Here is a 16780-nt window from a genome sequence, read left to right as displayed (position 1 = left end):
AGGAATTGAGACCATTTATTCTGGTTGTCGGAGGTAAAACAGCGGAGGAATGTCTCGAGATCCTGATTGATTCGCTCCGTCTGTCCGTTGGTTTGCGGATGGTATCCCGAAGAGAATTTCAATTCTATGTTTACTCTCTTACAAAAGGTTCTCCAAAACTGGGATGTAAATTGGACTCCGCGGTCCGAAATGATCTCCTTCGGGCACCCATGTAGTCTGAATATCTCCTTGATAAAGATATCTGCCAGACGACTGGCCGTGGGCAGTCCAGTTAGAGGAATAAAATGTGCCATCTTCGAAAATCGATCAATAACCACCCAGATAGTGGTAAACCCTGCACTGAGGGGTAGGTCTGTGATAAAATCCATGGCCACACTTTCCCAAGGAGCATCGGGGATAGGAAGTGGACGAAGAAGGCCTGCCGGGACTCTTCTACAAGTTTTGTGTTGAGCACAGGTAGTGCAGGAAGCAATAAATCTCTCAACATCGGCACGTACATTAGGCCACCAGAAGCGTCGGCAAAGCAGCGATGTAGTCTTCTTTATTCCAGCATGGCCGGCAATGCGGGATGAATGAGCCCACTGCAAGGTCTTGAATCGGAGATGGGGTTCCACAAATGACCGGCCTGGAGGAGGAGAGGACGTTTTGGTCCTAGTAAGGGCTACGATATTAGAAGGATCAATAATATGCTGCGGAACCAATGGTCTTAAACGATCGGAATCGTCAAATGAGCGAGATAATGCATCAGCACGTCCATTCTTGGCTCCCGGGCAGAATGTGAGCTTCATGTCAAATCGAGCAAAGAAGGATGCCCAGCGGGCTTGCCGAGGATTAAGGCAACGGGCCTCTTGAATGAACACTAGATTCCGATGGTCGGTAAACACAGTAACAGGAAATATAGCCCCCTCCAACAGATGTCGCCACTCCTCCAGAGCCGCCTTGATGGCCAGTAATTCCTTGTCCCCTATTCCATAATTACATTCGCTTGGAAGAAATCGTCTGGAGAAAAACCCACACGGGTTGTGTGAGCCAGCCGGAGACTCTTGAAAAAGCACCGCCCCAATGCCTACTGAGGATGCATCTACCTCTAGGAAAAAAGGTCGTTCTTGATCTGGCTGGGACAGAACTGGGGCTGAAGAGAATGCTTTCTTTAACGTTATGAAGGCCGACATGGCCTCCGAAGACCAGACCCTAGGGTTGGCAGTCTTCCTGGTTAACGCTGTAATGGGGGCTATAATGGTGGAGAATCCCTGAATAAATTGGCGATAATAGTTTGCAAAGCCGATGAACCTTTGAATAGCTTTAAGGCCTTGTGGCTGAGGCCAGTCCAGAATAGCTGACACCTTGGAGGGATCCATACAAAGACCTTGACCCGACACGATGAAACCAAGAAAAGATACCTGACTAATCTCAAACACACATTTCTCCAGCTTGCAATAGAGGTGATGTTCCCGAAGTCTACGTAAGACCTCCTTTACTTGTTCCCGATGAGTCTTCAGATCTTTAGAAAATATTAATATATCGTCTAGATATACTACCACAGAAGTGTATAACAGGTCATGAAAGATATCGTTAACGAAGGTTTGGAAGATGGCTGGGGCGTTGCAGAGGCCGAAGGGCATCACCAGGTACTCGAAATGTCCATCTCTGGTGTTAAAGGCCGTTTTCCATTCGTCTCCTTCTTTGATGCGAATCAAATTATAGGCCCCACGGAGATCTAGTTTGGAAAAGATTTGAGATCCACTGAGTTTGTCAAAGAGGTCGGAGATGAGAGGTAGTGGATATCGATTTTTGACAGTGATGCGGTTGAGAGGACGATAATCAATACAAGGCCGAAGAGACCCATCCTTCTTCTTAACAAAAAAAAACCCTGCACCCGCTGGGGAAGTAGATTTGCGGATAAATCCCCGTTTCAGGTTTTCTGAAATATATTGAGACATGGCTGACGTCTCTGGACGAGATAAAGGGTAGGTCCGCCCTTTGGGGATGGGTTGGTCAGGAGATAAAACAATAGCGCAATCCCAGGGACGATGGGGAGGCAAGATCTCCGCTTCCACTTTACTGAATACATCCTGGAATTCCATATAAGCCTCAGGAAGGTGGGTTAGCTCGGAATGAGCCATTACTTGACATTTAGGAGGCAAGACTCTAGACAAACATTCAAAGCGACATCCTTCACCCCACGACATAACTTGAGCGTGGTCCCAATCCATCTGAGGAGAATGTCTTCTCAGCCATGGTAACCCCAAGATGAGGGGATTAATGGACCTCGGCAACACCAAAAGTTGGATAATTTCGCTGTGAAGTACTCCTACCCTCAACCGAACAGGAGAAGTCACGGATGAGATGGAGCCGTGAGTGACACGACTTCCGTCGACTGCCGTCAGAGATAACGGTTGGGGCAACGGGTTCAGAGGTATCTGGAGCTGCGAAGCTAGATCCGCCGAAATGAAGTTCCCGGAGGAGCCGGAGTCCACAAAGGCCGTGGTGGAAAAGGTACCCTTGGGGGTGCTCAGGATGACAGCCATCTGAAATTCCGGAGAATTTTCTTTAGAATAGGGAGCAACTGTGGATTCTCCTAAAACGGCCTCCCCGCCACCATTTAGGAGGAAGAGTTTCCCGGTCTCTTGGGACAAACTCTTAGCAGGTGTCCCGGATCTCCACAATACAGACACAGGCGTTGTTTGAAGCGTCTCTCCCTCTCTTCAAGGGATAATTTAGAGCGTCCTACTTGCATTGGTTCGTCCACTGGCAGGATGGGATTTTGGAACTGGGGTGCTAGCCGTGGTATGAACCGTTTGCCAGGAGAGCGTTCCTGCGTGCGCTCTTGGTAACGCAAATCCACCTTTATGCACATGGAGATGAGAGAATCTAACTCAGCCGGGAGTTCTCTGGAAATTAACTCATCCTTAATCCGATCCACCAGACCTTGCCAAAAGGTTGCCACCAGTGCTTCATTATTCCATTTTAACTCGGAAGCCAGGGTTCGGAATTGAACTGCGTATTGCCCTACGGACAGGTCACCTTGGCGGAGGTTTAACAAGCTGGTAGCTGCAGAAGCAACTCTTCCGGGATCATCGAAGACTTTCCTGAAAGCTTCAATGAAAGAGTTGGAGTTATGAAGAAGTGGACCCCCTTGTTCCCATAAAGGTGAGGCCCAGGCAAGGGCTTGACCACTGAGGAGGGAGATGAGAAAAGCTACTTTGGTGCGTTCTGAAGAAAAGGCCCCTGGGTTGCACTCAAATTGGATGGCACATTGGTTCAGAAAGCCCCTGCACTTCTTGGGATCACCGTCAAACTTTTCGGGTGTCGGGATGCGTACACCGGAGGCCGCTGTAGAGACCGTAACCACACTGGATGCTGTGGATGCCGCAGAGGTTATGGCTGGTGTAGCGGGTGCAGCATTCTGAAATGTATCGAAGCGGGTAGCAATCCCTTGGACACATTGTAGAAGATGCGCTTGGGCTGCTTCTTGTTGCTCCACACGTTGGGCCAAATGCAGGAGTAGGTCACGAGCAGACGGTTCACCAGACCCCTCCGTTGTCATGGCCAGAGTATACTGTCACGACTGTAGTGGGTGTTTGACTGGTAGAAGGTACCTGCTGTTGTTGGCGCAACTCAGAGGAAGGCGCGGAGTCTAACGTGCCCCTGGTATTCACCAGGAACCCCCGCAAGGAAGTATGGACTCCGCTGCAGGGACACGCAGGTCGCGGTCCTTCCTAGAGTCCACAGCGAGATACAAGGGAGTGTCAGACAGGCCGGTTCGGCAACGTTCAAGTAGAGGAGGTACAAAGGGAAATCCAGAAGAATGGTCAGGCAAGCCGGGTCGGTAATCTACAGGGAGCGCAGTACAAGGCAGAATCCAGATAGGGGTGGTCAAACGGTCCGGGTCAAAAGGGTCACAGGCAGCACGAGGAAGGTCAGGAACAATATAGCAACTGGTACACAGAAACGCTGGAGGCAGGAAGACCTGATACTCTGGCACTGGTAGGAGGGCCAGAGAAGGTTTAAATACTGGAGTGCTCCAATAGAATCAGCGCTGCAGCGCTGTCATCCTCAGCGCCGGGAATCACTATAGCGTCCCGTTGCCTAGCAACGGGTCGCGCTGTCTGCAGAGGTCAGGCGGCCGAGGATCCGGAAATGACGCGTCTGGTTGCCTAGCAACCAGACGCGCGATCATACAGTCAGGCGGCCGTGCGGACGGCGCCTGACACAACCAATACCTTCACAGCAATCAAACATGTGAGTATAGGTCCAAGAGAATAATATCCATAGGTGCAGGTTGTGCAGCTGCTATGGAGCAAACCTTCACTGTCAAAACTCCATATGTTTATGTGCCTCTCCCCACTGCAAGAGAATACAGACACAAAAATCCAGGCACAAATGTGGTTTTATGACTTCGAAAGATGTCACTCTACTTTTTGTTCAACATTTTCTTTTTTAATGTAACCCATGGTGTCCAATTTCAAATTCCTTTGGCTGGTTTTCCATTTGAATTACTAAAGATATCAAGTCAGATTTTCACAGAAACATTGTGTTCTCCATCCCAATAATTCAGCCTCAAGCACATGTTTTTGCAGCCAAACTACTTTTAGTAAGACGTCCCCAGGGAAGATACAGTCTGAAATCTGCATGGCATGGCGAACCTGAAACCTACCAGGACCTCTGTATAATAATAGATATAGAAAAAGCTGGAACAACAACCAGGTCTGGAGGAATATTTTAGTTTTCAACAAACTCACATACAGTAACATTACACCAAGTCAGTGCTTACCGGTAAACCTTCCAGCCTATGTCCCACCTCAATACGGTGGATATGAATAAGTATTTTTACACCAAGACAAATACCTAAATATAGAATATGTGAAGTTGATTTAACATAACGGTTCTCCAACAGCTCTATAGCACTTTTAAAGAAAAGTTAAAGAGTCATACTGAAAGACAGCAATATAACATATGTTCAACGGTTACATGATCGACATTTATATGGTCAACATCATAATATAGACAGGATAGGGAAGTCGACAATAATAACATCGACGGCTAGACATTCACTTGGTCGATATTTAGAAAGACGACAACATTTGGTCGACTATTCAAATGTAGACAGTATTATTAGGTCGACAATAATATCCCTAACACTATCCCTAAGCCTAACCCTATATAACCATATAATACTCTATACATTTTAATTGTCAAACTAATAATACCGTCTACATTTCAATTGTCGACCTAATAATACCCATTAGGTCGACAATTCGTGAGCATGGCAGAAAATGTAGGCTTATTCTAATTCTACTGATGACTTGACATACAAGTACACACTTGTTTGTGCCATTAAACTGGCACAATGCATGTTCCAATGCTCTAATACAAAGATGTGGAAAAATATATGTTTTAGGAGCTGCCGTGCTACACGCGACAGCTCACTGTCATGCCTGAGGATCTGTCTGTGCCCGGATTGGGTTGTGTCTCTGGAGCTGGACTGGTGACTATATCAACAAAGTAGGGTGGCCTGATAATGGGCCTGATAATGTTCCTCTGCATGCAGTGAAAGGACTGGTGCCGATGGGGATTACACTAGCAGAGGAGAGAAAACAGGAACTAGATTGCTGGACTGGACTGGAACCGGAATGATGTAACCGGAATGCTGTAACCGGTCTGCTGTAATTGGAATGCTGGAAGTGGATCACTGTAACTGGAATGCTGTAACCAAAATGCTGGAAGTGGATCGCTGTAACCGGAATACTTTAACCGGAATGCTGGAAGTGAATCGCTGTAACCGGACTGTAACCGGAATGCAGTAACCGGAATGCAGTAACCAGATTGCTGAAAGTGAATCACTGTAAATGGAATGGTACTAGAGTGCTGAAATTGGACTGGAGCAAGAATGCAGACTGCACTGTCAGAACTGGATTAATAGCAAGACTGTAGCAAGATATATAGCAAGACTGCAAACTGCTGAGAACCAGGTTGGCATCTGAAATACAACTTTGCACTGGCAACAGGTAAGAGCTCCAGGAAGTCCTTTTATAGTTATTGTTGATTCCTGATTGGAGACTGCAGTCTGCTGGACAGGAGCAGCACTCTGAGTTCCTGAGATGGATCAGGTGACTATATTCAAAATGGCAGCTCCATGAACTGGTTTTGGAGGGAATCTGGAATGGAGTCTGTTATCAACTGATTGGCTGCCCATACGCTGATTCTGGAGGGATCTCTGGAGTAGAGACAGACTGGATAGCATCTTACAGAGAGGTCTGAAACCAGCAGAGCCTGAGGACCGCAGGAACAACGTGGAAAGGCAGCGAAGAGGTAAGTGACAGAACCTGAGAGCCTGGTGTGTGACAGTCACACTGTTTTTTACCCAGCTGTTGCCAAGCAGCTGGGAGGCAGTTCTATCAGAGAGACTTTCACTTGGCACTCTATTCTGTGATTACAGTCACATGACTGTGATCATCAATCACTTTTGTGGGTTCTTTCCCAATGGAGCATTCCTATTAAATCGTAGAGAGGGCTTTGCCTCCTTGCTGCTTATAGCAGTTTGCTTGCACATTATTCGCCTGCTGTTGCTGACTGTCACACGCCGGCCCCGAGGACGGGCACCGGCGTTGTTACCTCTCTCCCATAAGCGGTGATCACGGTATCCTGAATTGCAGTCTTGGTTCAACAGCCACTATCTGGTCTCCTGTTCTGCGCATGTGTTACCTACCACTCTCTCTTATGACCTCCTACCTGTTCCCATTGGTCCTGGCACTTTGGAGCTATATTTAAACCTCCCCTTTCCTGCTATCGGATGCCTGTTCTTCGAGTTACTCACTCTCACTAAGGATTTGGCTTCCTTCGGGTTGACTCACCTGCTGTTGCTTTGCATTACCACTCTTGGACCAGCTGTAGCTTCTCTCCGTTGTCACTACCTGAACTGCCGCTGTACCAGTAATTTACCTGCTATTGCTCTGAGTTACCATCTACGGATCAGCTAAGTTCCACACCGTTACTGTTTCTACTTTAACTGCCGCTGTACCAGTAATTCACCTGCTATTGCTCTGAGTTACCATCTACGGATCAGCTAAGTTCTACTACTATGTATCCTATTAGAGATTTCGACTCTGTACTATTCTTTATTAGAGTTGTGGATGAATATTTTATCTAATATTTATTCTGAATATTATACAATTTTTTGCTATTGAGGATATCAAGTCCACACTCTTTCACAATCCTTCTTATTAATAGTTCATGATGTCAACTACATAACTATTCCTACATAATTATAATCTGCTTATTTGGACATAGTATCCACATTAATCTTTAAGACTTTGACCACGAGTAATTTTGCAGTTGATCTGCAATTTTATAATCACTGTTTATGTCTTGTTTTTATATTTCGCTTAGCTCATTATTATCAGGATGACTCATTATTTTAATGAATATCAATAAAGTTTATTTTATTTCATTATAATTTTTCAATCCATTTACCCTGGAGTGTCCCTTGTAACTTACCTCCTTTCCTTTCCTATTTTTGTTCTCAATTATGTTTGAGGTATTAGGGTGCATTACCTGGAGAACTATCTATATCTAGTTAGTCCTGGTTATGAGGGATATCTCTTTGAACTCAGTATAGGATTTATGGTATTGAAACCTAGTGCGGTTACACACACTTTTTTTCTCTTATTGATATATTGCTCTGAGTTACCATCTACGGATCAGCTAAGTTCCACACCGCTACTGTTTCTACCTGAACTGCCGCTGTACCAATAATTCACCTGCTATTGCTCTGAGTTACCATCTATGGATCAGCTAAGTTACACACCGCTACTGCTCCTACTTGAACTGCCGCTGTACCAGTAATTTATCTGCTGTTGCTCTGAGTTACCATCTACGGATCAGCTAAGTTCTACTCTGCAACTGCCTCTACTTGAACTGCCGCTGTATCAGTAATTCTCCTGCTGTTGCTCTGAGTTACCATCTACGGATCAGCTGTAGTTCCACTGTACTATTGACTCTATTGTACTACCTCTGTACCAGTATTCACGTGTGATGTCCTGAGTTTCCATCCATGTAGTTGCCAGTTCTTCACTTCAGCTTAGCATTACGATTAGACCGGCTTACTGCTTATACCTTCAGTATTTCCCTGATCTACTGTTACTCTTCCTCTGTATCAGGCTCTGCCAATTGCTCTGTCACTACTCCTTCTAGGTACCACGACCTGCGGAATAGGTGCAGCAAATTCCATACCCTCTTGCGGGGGTCACTGGTGAACACCACCTACCGTTAGACTCCGCGCCCCTGAATGAGCCTCACTAGTTGGCACTTGCATGGGATTCACTAAATATTCACCAGTTGCCGTGATGCTGACTCTATTTAGTTTGATTACCCGTTGCCTGACTTTCTGGTTGTTCCTGATTATTCCTTGTTTGTTGCCCATCTTGACCTCTGTTTACTGGACCTCTCTTGCTCGCTGCCTGCCCCAACTTCAGTCTGTCCCTGTTTATGCTGGTATGCTGCCTGCCTCAACCATTTGCATATCTTCCGGTTACATCTTGTCTATCATCTGGTGTGTCTCCTCAGTCTGCCCACTTTAAGCACCCTGCTACCTGGCATCCATGATGTATTACTTACTACATTGAGCTCAAGTCCTGGAGGCATCTGAGTACCTGTGAGAACATCGCTTTCTGTGGGAAAGGTGGCCTACTATGGGTGAAGACCTTTCTTAGTCTGGTTCTAAGATTTTATATGGTGTCATTGGAGTCGTATCATGATAAAAAATAAACATTTTTCCTGTGCTATCTGGATCAAATGTTATTTCCACTAAAATAGCCACAGGTAATCCAGCTATAAGTCTACCATTATTCCTTTGAGAACCCATGCTACAGATACAATAATCATGACTCATTGCCAACAAGTGGCTGAAATCCAGTTATGGAAGTTGTAAATTAACATTCTCTGGGTTGCAGACCCACAATTTTTGCTTTGGTTATTTTAAGAGATTGTCAAATGAGATGAAGCTTTAGGAAACTTCTAGGCTAGACATCAAATCTGTTGTCATATAGGGACAGTACCCCATCCCATTTTACTAATTTCTACTATTTAGAAGTTAATTGTACAATAATTGGTGCTGGATTGTGCTGTTTGTAAGGTAGGAAACAAGATTGTATTTTCAATGCTGGAAGAATCGGAGAGTTCAAATTCTATGGACAGGAAAAGGTAAGCTTATCTGGAACTTAATCATCCCATTTGTTTAAAAATACACCCCAAACCTTTTTAAAAAAATAAATGTTCTCATGGAGTTGGATTTAAATGTTTAATTGCTAAACCTTTAAATGAAAAATATATTAAATATATTATAGATTTTACACATACACAATATATGCATAAATAGTGGTAAAGGGAAAGTAAAGGAAATATAACCTGTCTATTTATCCTCATATCCCTTTATCTATCAGTATGTTTTATATCTATCTATGTTTGGATGGATGTACTTGAGACACACCTGGTGGATGTTTTGAGAATGAAATTACCTCGGCGGTGGAGTGGAGTTGCTGACTGGAACCTTTAAACGACCCCTCTGGTGCCTGGGAAAATATTTCACTAAAATTTCAACATGAACTAAAACTGTAACTTTCACCTGAGCATGGCCTCAGATTTTAACTTGGAGTGTACCTCCTACCAAAATTTTCATGTCTAAGCCTGCTCTTCAGGCTTAGGACATAACTCTTTGGTTGGTTTTCGAAGCTAGACAACAGATATCATGGTCAGAGATAGTGATAGCTGTAGAGTTACATACTAGTGTACCAGAGTCTGAGTGTCTGGGTGGGGTGGTTATAAAACCCAACATGGGCAAGGAGAGAGGAATCAGTGTAAATGCTGATAGGGTCGGAGAAAGATTAAAGGCAAAGCTAAGTCAGCTGCTGCCTTTGTGGCTTGCCAGTGAGTCGAGAGTGCAGGACCATGGATGTGCACTCTAAGAGGCATCCCAAGGGAAACATGTGTAAGATACTGTCCATTTGTGAGTATGAAATGGTGCAGAGTGCAGAACGTAGAAGGGGAAGAGGTTCCCTGTAGTTAAGTAAGATCAGGTTGAGGAGAAAGAGATTGTGGCTTGTGATTTTTATTTCCGCTGACTCTCCCTCTCCTTTATCATTTAAAGGTGGTTAAATTAATTGATATGTTGCTTCTGTATTACAGAGCCGACAGGGCTCTGGGAAAAACGGCTGCATGAAACAGATCATGGGGCGACTGGGTGAAAGTGGAACCTGCACTATTACTTTTTACTACTGCAGTGCTGTGAGGAAATGAAGGCAGCAATGAGAGGAATATAATGAGGACAATGGCAGAGATATATGGGGGGCAATGATAGAAATATATATATATGTGTGCATACACAGTGGTGGAAGTGGGCTGGTATATGGTGGGCTGCCATATCACCACTTCTCCTACTGCTTTCATTGTAAAACTACATTTCATTAGTTTTCATTTTTCCATACCACCACTTCAACTGCTGTGTGCTGTGTGTACAAATATATTGGGCAGCATAGTAGGCCCCAGGGTGTGGCTGTTATGAGGCCATGCAAACAGGCCAAGTAGACCACCTGTTCTAATCACCTTAGACTAGGGGAGGTGTCAGTCTCGGTGGGAGGAAGAACTGGGTTTGACATCTGTCATTCAGGCTATAGCTAGCCAGAAGCTTAGGATTTAGAAGGCCGTTGCTTCCAGGCCCAGCGCTCCCATTAGGCAAGGTTAGGCACTTGCCTAGGGCGCCGGGCTCTGGAGGGCGCCACAGAATGGTAAATTACTTTAAAACTGTGCGGCGATCGCTGACCATACCTGTCACGGCCGCCGCACAGCATTCAGATGCACGGGGAGGGGGAAAGAGGCTATTGCTCACCACCGCCGCCTCTCTGCTCCGTCTCCTCCCCTCCACTCACTAGTGTCAGTGAGTGGAGGGGAGGAGACGGAGCAGAGAGGGGGCGGTAGTGAGACAAGGAAAGGAAAGCCGATTTTGTAAAAATGCCTAGGGCGCCATGGACCCTAGCACCGGCCCTGGTTGCTTCATGTGGGGTGAAAATTGATGCTGGACAAGTTGGAAAGTTAATGCTAGAGAACGTCAATAATACATTATCTGTTTTTGCGTAACTTATCTGCCATCCTGACAAATAAAGCAGATGGCTGTTATATCAGAACTACATTGTAGGTTCTTGAAGGTGCCAGGGACACTATATATATAGTATAGTATATCCCTGGGTCTACAGGGAATGCTGTTGGTTCTGATCTTTAATTTGACATGAAAACATTCTTTGTGTTACTTAATGTGATTTTTGTTTGTTTGGAAATTGTTCCTTATATGGAGTGGTGGCTGGCTATATCACCACCCATAATGAACAAGAACAGACATATATGTTTTCTTGTAATTAATTTTTTATGGAAAGACATGATATTTTCTAAGATATGGACTTTAGTTATAGCTATAGTTTGATCTTACTCTTTTAAAACAAGGTTATTATTTATTTAAAATTAGTCTTAGTCGTTGTTATAAGTTTAGTGTTTACCTTGGCACTGAAAATGCTACTTTTCCATCGGTAGCTTTAATACTAAGTTTGTAATTGTGAATTTGTAATTGTAATTTATAAACATTAAACATTACTGTGATATAATGACTCTTGCTAGTTATTACTTTTCATATAGTAACTAACTACTTTCCCATACAAAGCCTAGTAAAACAGGATACACCATGTTTATTATTTGGAGAGAGTTGCTACAAGATGGATTTCTCTTTGTTCCCCCCTCCCTCACATCCCCTACTAACATTCCTCTTTTTGAACCCGTTTAATATTTCTTGTTTAGCATCTCTCTGAATCAACTGTCAGCTATTCCAGCACAAATATATTTAATTTTCTCAGGACTCAACATAAATGTAAAAGCAATATCCCTAAATGCAAATGTCTCAATATGCCACAGAAGAACTTTATAATTCATAAATAGTTCTGTTGCAAGAAACTCACTTAAAACCTATCCCCAATCTTTTTATGTGTCACGGTGCTAGAAGCTCCCAGGAAGGACCACTTGGCTGGAGTAGCCATCAGAGACACTCCACATCTGGCCAAGCCGCTTAGTCCTGAGAGGAGTGGTCATGGGATACAAGCTGAAGTTAAAGGGTTGTATAAGGTAGAATAATGATGGATGAAGCCAAAGGATTGGTAGATCCATGATGTATAGTCCAACAAAACAAGTCTGCTTCAAAGCACAAGCAGATAAATCCAAAACAACACTTTGTTCATGCAAAAGTTTGGTAGAATGGAGGGACTTAGGCTACAACCAGGTGAGATAAATGTTCTGACTTGACCTTTTTCCCCCGAAGAACTGATTGCGATTGAGTAAAGAAGTGCAGTAAGGAAGTGCAGTAGTCCAGATGAGGTGACGAGCTATCTTCTTCTGCTGATTAGAAGCTGTCATTGTGAACTGTTTTCTGGCAGCTGTCATCTGGATCTGATTCATAATTACTTTGTACTTCGGACCCACAAGGTTGTTACATCAGTATAACTGGAAGATTGAATCAAACCCTCCTTACTCTAGCTTCACTATATGCGCCAAACAGGAGACAGGATGTCTTTTTTTATTGAATTCTTCACTAAACTCTCTAAAGTCACTACAGTCCAAGTGATATAGTGATTACAGCACAGTGTTAGATCTAAATCTTGATCGCTCAGGAATCCTTTAAAAAAATAATGCCTTAAAAGAAATCAATAAATTAATGGAGTTCATGAAACTTAATAATCATATAATAATATTATATAAGTACTTCTCTCCACTGAAATATATACAGGCATTTCTCAATATCTCGCCGACTGAGTTGTAATTCTTACACATGTGTGATAAACAAAAGAGAATTTTGCGCCTCTGTGTTGATCTTCCATCTGACTCTACATGAGCCCCTTAATGTATTAAAGCAGTGGTTCCCAAACTTTTGCAGTTCGCGGCACCCTTATAGTCTCCAAATATTTTTTCAAGGCACCCCTCCAATATAATTATTGAGCAGTCCTGTTTTAGAAGTAGTTGGGTCAAAAAATTGTAATAAGTATTTAGGTCGGGACAGAAATACTTATTTAGTTGTATGCAAAAATGCCCCCTCTGCATCCAGACACACTGCCCCCTCTGCCCTCTGTCACGCTGTCCCCCCTCCTCTGCTCTCTGTCACGCTGTCCCCCTCCTCTGCCCTCTGTCACGCTGTCCCCCTCCTCTGCACTCTGGCACGCTGTACCCCTCCTCTGCACTCTGGCACGCTGTCCCCCTCCTCTGCCCTCTCTCACGCTGTCCCCTCCTCTGCCCTCTGTCACGCTGTTCCCCTCCTCTGCCCTCTGTCACGCTGTCCCCCCCCTCTGCCCTCTGTCAAGCTGTCCTCCTCCTCTGCCCTCTCTCACGCTGTCCTCCTCCTCTGCCCTCTCTCACGCTGTGTCCCCCTCCACTGCCCCTCTCACGCTGTGTCCCCCTCCACTGCCCCTTTCCTCTGCCTCGCTGTGCCCCTCCTCTGCCCCTGCTGTCACCCTCCTCTGCCCCGCTGCCACTCTCCTCTGTCCCGCTGTCACTCTCCTCTGCCCCTGCTGTCACTCTCCTTTGCCCCTGCTGTCACACTCCTCTGCCCCTGCTGTCACTCTCCTCTGCCCCTGCTGTCACTCTCCTCTGCCCCGCTGTCACGATCCCTCTCACTCCTCTGCCCCTCTCACGCTGTGTCCCCCTCCTCTGCCCCTCTCACGCTGTGTCCCCCTCCACTGTCCCTCTCACGCTGTGTTCCCCTCCACTGCCCCTCTCACGCTGTGTCCCCCTCCACTGCCCCTCTCCTCTGCCTCTCTGTGCCCCTCCTCTGTCCCTGCTGTCACCCTCCTCTGCCCCGCTGTCACTCTCCTCTGCCCCTGCTGTCACACTCCTCTGCCCCTGCTGTCACCCTCCTCTGCCCTCTCTCACGCTGTCCCCTCCTCTGCCCTCTGTCACGCTGTCCCCCTCCTCTGCCCTCTGTCACGCTGTCCCCCTCTCTGCCCTCTGTCAAGCTGTCCCCTCCTCTGCCCTCTCACACGCTGTCCCCTCCTCTGCCCTCTCACGCTGTCCTCCTCTGCCCTCTCACGCCATCCTCCTCCTCTGCCCTCTCACGCCATCCTCCTCCTCTGCCCTCTCTCACGCCGTGTCCCCCTCCACTGCCCCTCTTACGCCGTGTCCCCCTCCACTGTCCCTCTCACGCTGTGTCCCCCTCCACTGCCCCTCTCACGCTGTGTCCCCCTCCACTGCCCCTCTCCTCTGCCTCGCTGTGCCCCTCCTCTGCCCCTGCTGTCACCCTCCTCTGCCCCGCTGTCACTCTCCTCTGTCCCGCTGTCACTCTCCTCTGCCCCTGCTGTCACTCTCCTCTGCCCCTGCTGTCACCCTCCTCTGCCCCGCTGTCACGATCCCTCTCACTCCTCTGCCCTGCTGTCACTCTCCTCTCCTCTGCCCCTGCTGTCACTCTCCTCTGCCCCGCTGTCACCCTCCTCTGCCCCGCTATCACCCTCCTCTGCCCCTGCTGTCACTCTCCTCTGCCCCGCTGTCACCCTCCTCTGCACCAGCTGTCACCCTCCTCTGCCCCACTGTCACTCTCCTCTGCCCTGCTGTCACCCTCCTCTGCCCTGCTGTCACCCTCCTCTGCCCCGCTGTCACTCTCTTCTGCCCCGCTGTCACCCTCCTCTGCCCAGCTGTCATTCTCCTCTGCCCCGCTGTCACCCTCCACTGCCTCTCCTCTGCCCCGCTGTCACCCTCCTCTGCCCTGCTGTCACCCTCCTCTGCCTCTCCTCTGCCCCGCTGTCACCCTCCTCTGCCCCGCTGTCACCCTCCTCTGCCTCTCCTCTGCCCCGCTGTCACCCTCCTCTGCCCCGCTGTCACCCTCTGCCCCGCTGTCACCCTCCTCTGCTCCGCTGTCACCCTCCTCTGCCTCTCCTCTGCCCCGCTGTCACCCTCCTCTGCCTCTCCTCTGCCCCGCTGTCACCCTCCTCTGCCTCTCCTCTGCCCCGCTGTCACGATCCCTCTAACTCCTCTGCCGCGGGCCAGTCATATAAAAAAAAAAGAAAGAACACAGTAACTTACCAATCCGCCGGGCGCCGGGACCCAGCAGCCTCCTCTCTCCCGCAGCAGCTGTCACTGAATATCGACGTCAGTGACAGCTGCTGCGGGAGAGAGGAGTCTACTGGGTCCCGGCGCCCGGCGGATTGGTAAGTTACTGTGTTCTTTCTTTTTTTTTATATGGCTGGCCCGCGGCACCCCAGTGACAGCGCCGAGGCAACTCTGGGAGCCGCGGCGCACAGTTTGGGAACCGCCGTATTAAAGCAATGTGTTTTACATGTATTTAATAAGTTCTGTAACCAAAATATATTTTTCAAGGTTATAGCAAGTAGCAATGTGCTCTGTTCTGGTCATGTTTTAAATACTACAGAACAGTCAGCAAGAATACAGTATAGATAATGAAATGCTTATTAAATGAAGCAATAAGATAACAAAATCAGAGCTGTATAGCATTTGTTTTTATTCTGTTTGCTTTCATTAAACAACTCATTTTGCTCTATGCTACATTTTTGACATTTCATTGTATCATTATTTGGGTGTATGATGTTTTTGTGGTTAATAAAACAGGAATATGAAACAGAGATGTATGACCCTCAATGCTCTAGCTGAATGAGCGTCACATGAGTTGTGAGTGTGGATTTCCTCCAGGAATTCTGGTTTCTACCCGCAGTCCAAAAACATATGAGTAAGTTAAATGCCTTCTCACTAAATTGTCTCTATTATGGGCCTGATTTACTTCATTCGGTAACATCAAGAAATTAAACACATTTGTATTATACTAACAGTCAGTACCCCATACATCTATTATTCTAACAGTCAATGACCCACAGATTATACCAACAATCAGATGTAATGGGACTCAGCGTCAAACTGACCGACAGGGGAGCGGGGGTATTCCCGTTGGGCCCTGATGCTTGATAGCCCGCCCCCTGCAGTGGCGGGGCAGAGCTGTGAGCAGCTGTTTTTTTGGGGGGGAGCTATCGCAGTAGCTGAGGGGGGGGCGCGATAGCGAGTTCGGGGGGTGCGGCAGCAGAGGTGGATGAAGAAAATGGTCAAAAAACATTGGTGGTCAGTGGGACAGCAACAGGCAGCCAATCACTAGGCTGTCTGTTGCTGTATGGGTTCCCAAAGTACTGTGCGGCAGACAGGAAGTCTCACATCACTTCCTGTCTGTGTGATGTGAGGAGCAACACCGGCCAGAGCAACTACAAGTGAGTAAGTGAGGGGAGGGCTGACTATCCTATCCATGCTAAACTATAGGGAAGGGGGGCTATTCTAAACTATTGGAGGGCTGCCTATCTATACTAAACTATAGGGAGCGGGGGGGGCTGACTATACTAAACTACAGAGGGGGCTGCCTATCTATACTAAACTATAGGGAGGGGGGGCTATATTAAACTATAGGGGGACTGACTATACTAAACTAAACTGGGGGGCTGCCTATCTATACTAAATTATAGGGGGGCTGCTTATCTATACTAAACTATAGGGAGAGGAGGGGCTGACTATACTAAACTATAGAGAGGGCTGCCTATCTATACTAAACTATAGGGGGGCTGCCTATCTAACCTAAACTATAGGGAGGCTGCCTATCTAATCTAAACTATAGGGGGGCTGCCTATCTATACTAAACTAAAAGGAGGGGGGCTATACTAAACTATAGGGGGAGCTGACTATACTAAACTAAACTGGGGGGCTGCCTAGCTAT

This window comes from Mixophyes fleayi, chromosome 6 (genome assembly GCF_038048845.1).
Source record: "Mixophyes fleayi isolate aMixFle1 chromosome 6, aMixFle1.hap1, whole genome shotgun sequence".
Lineage (NCBI taxonomy): Eukaryota > Metazoa > Chordata > Amphibia > Anura > Limnodynastidae > Mixophyes > Mixophyes fleayi.
The sequence above is the reverse complement of the archived record's forward strand: the minus strand, read 5'-3'. Positions refer to the sequence as shown.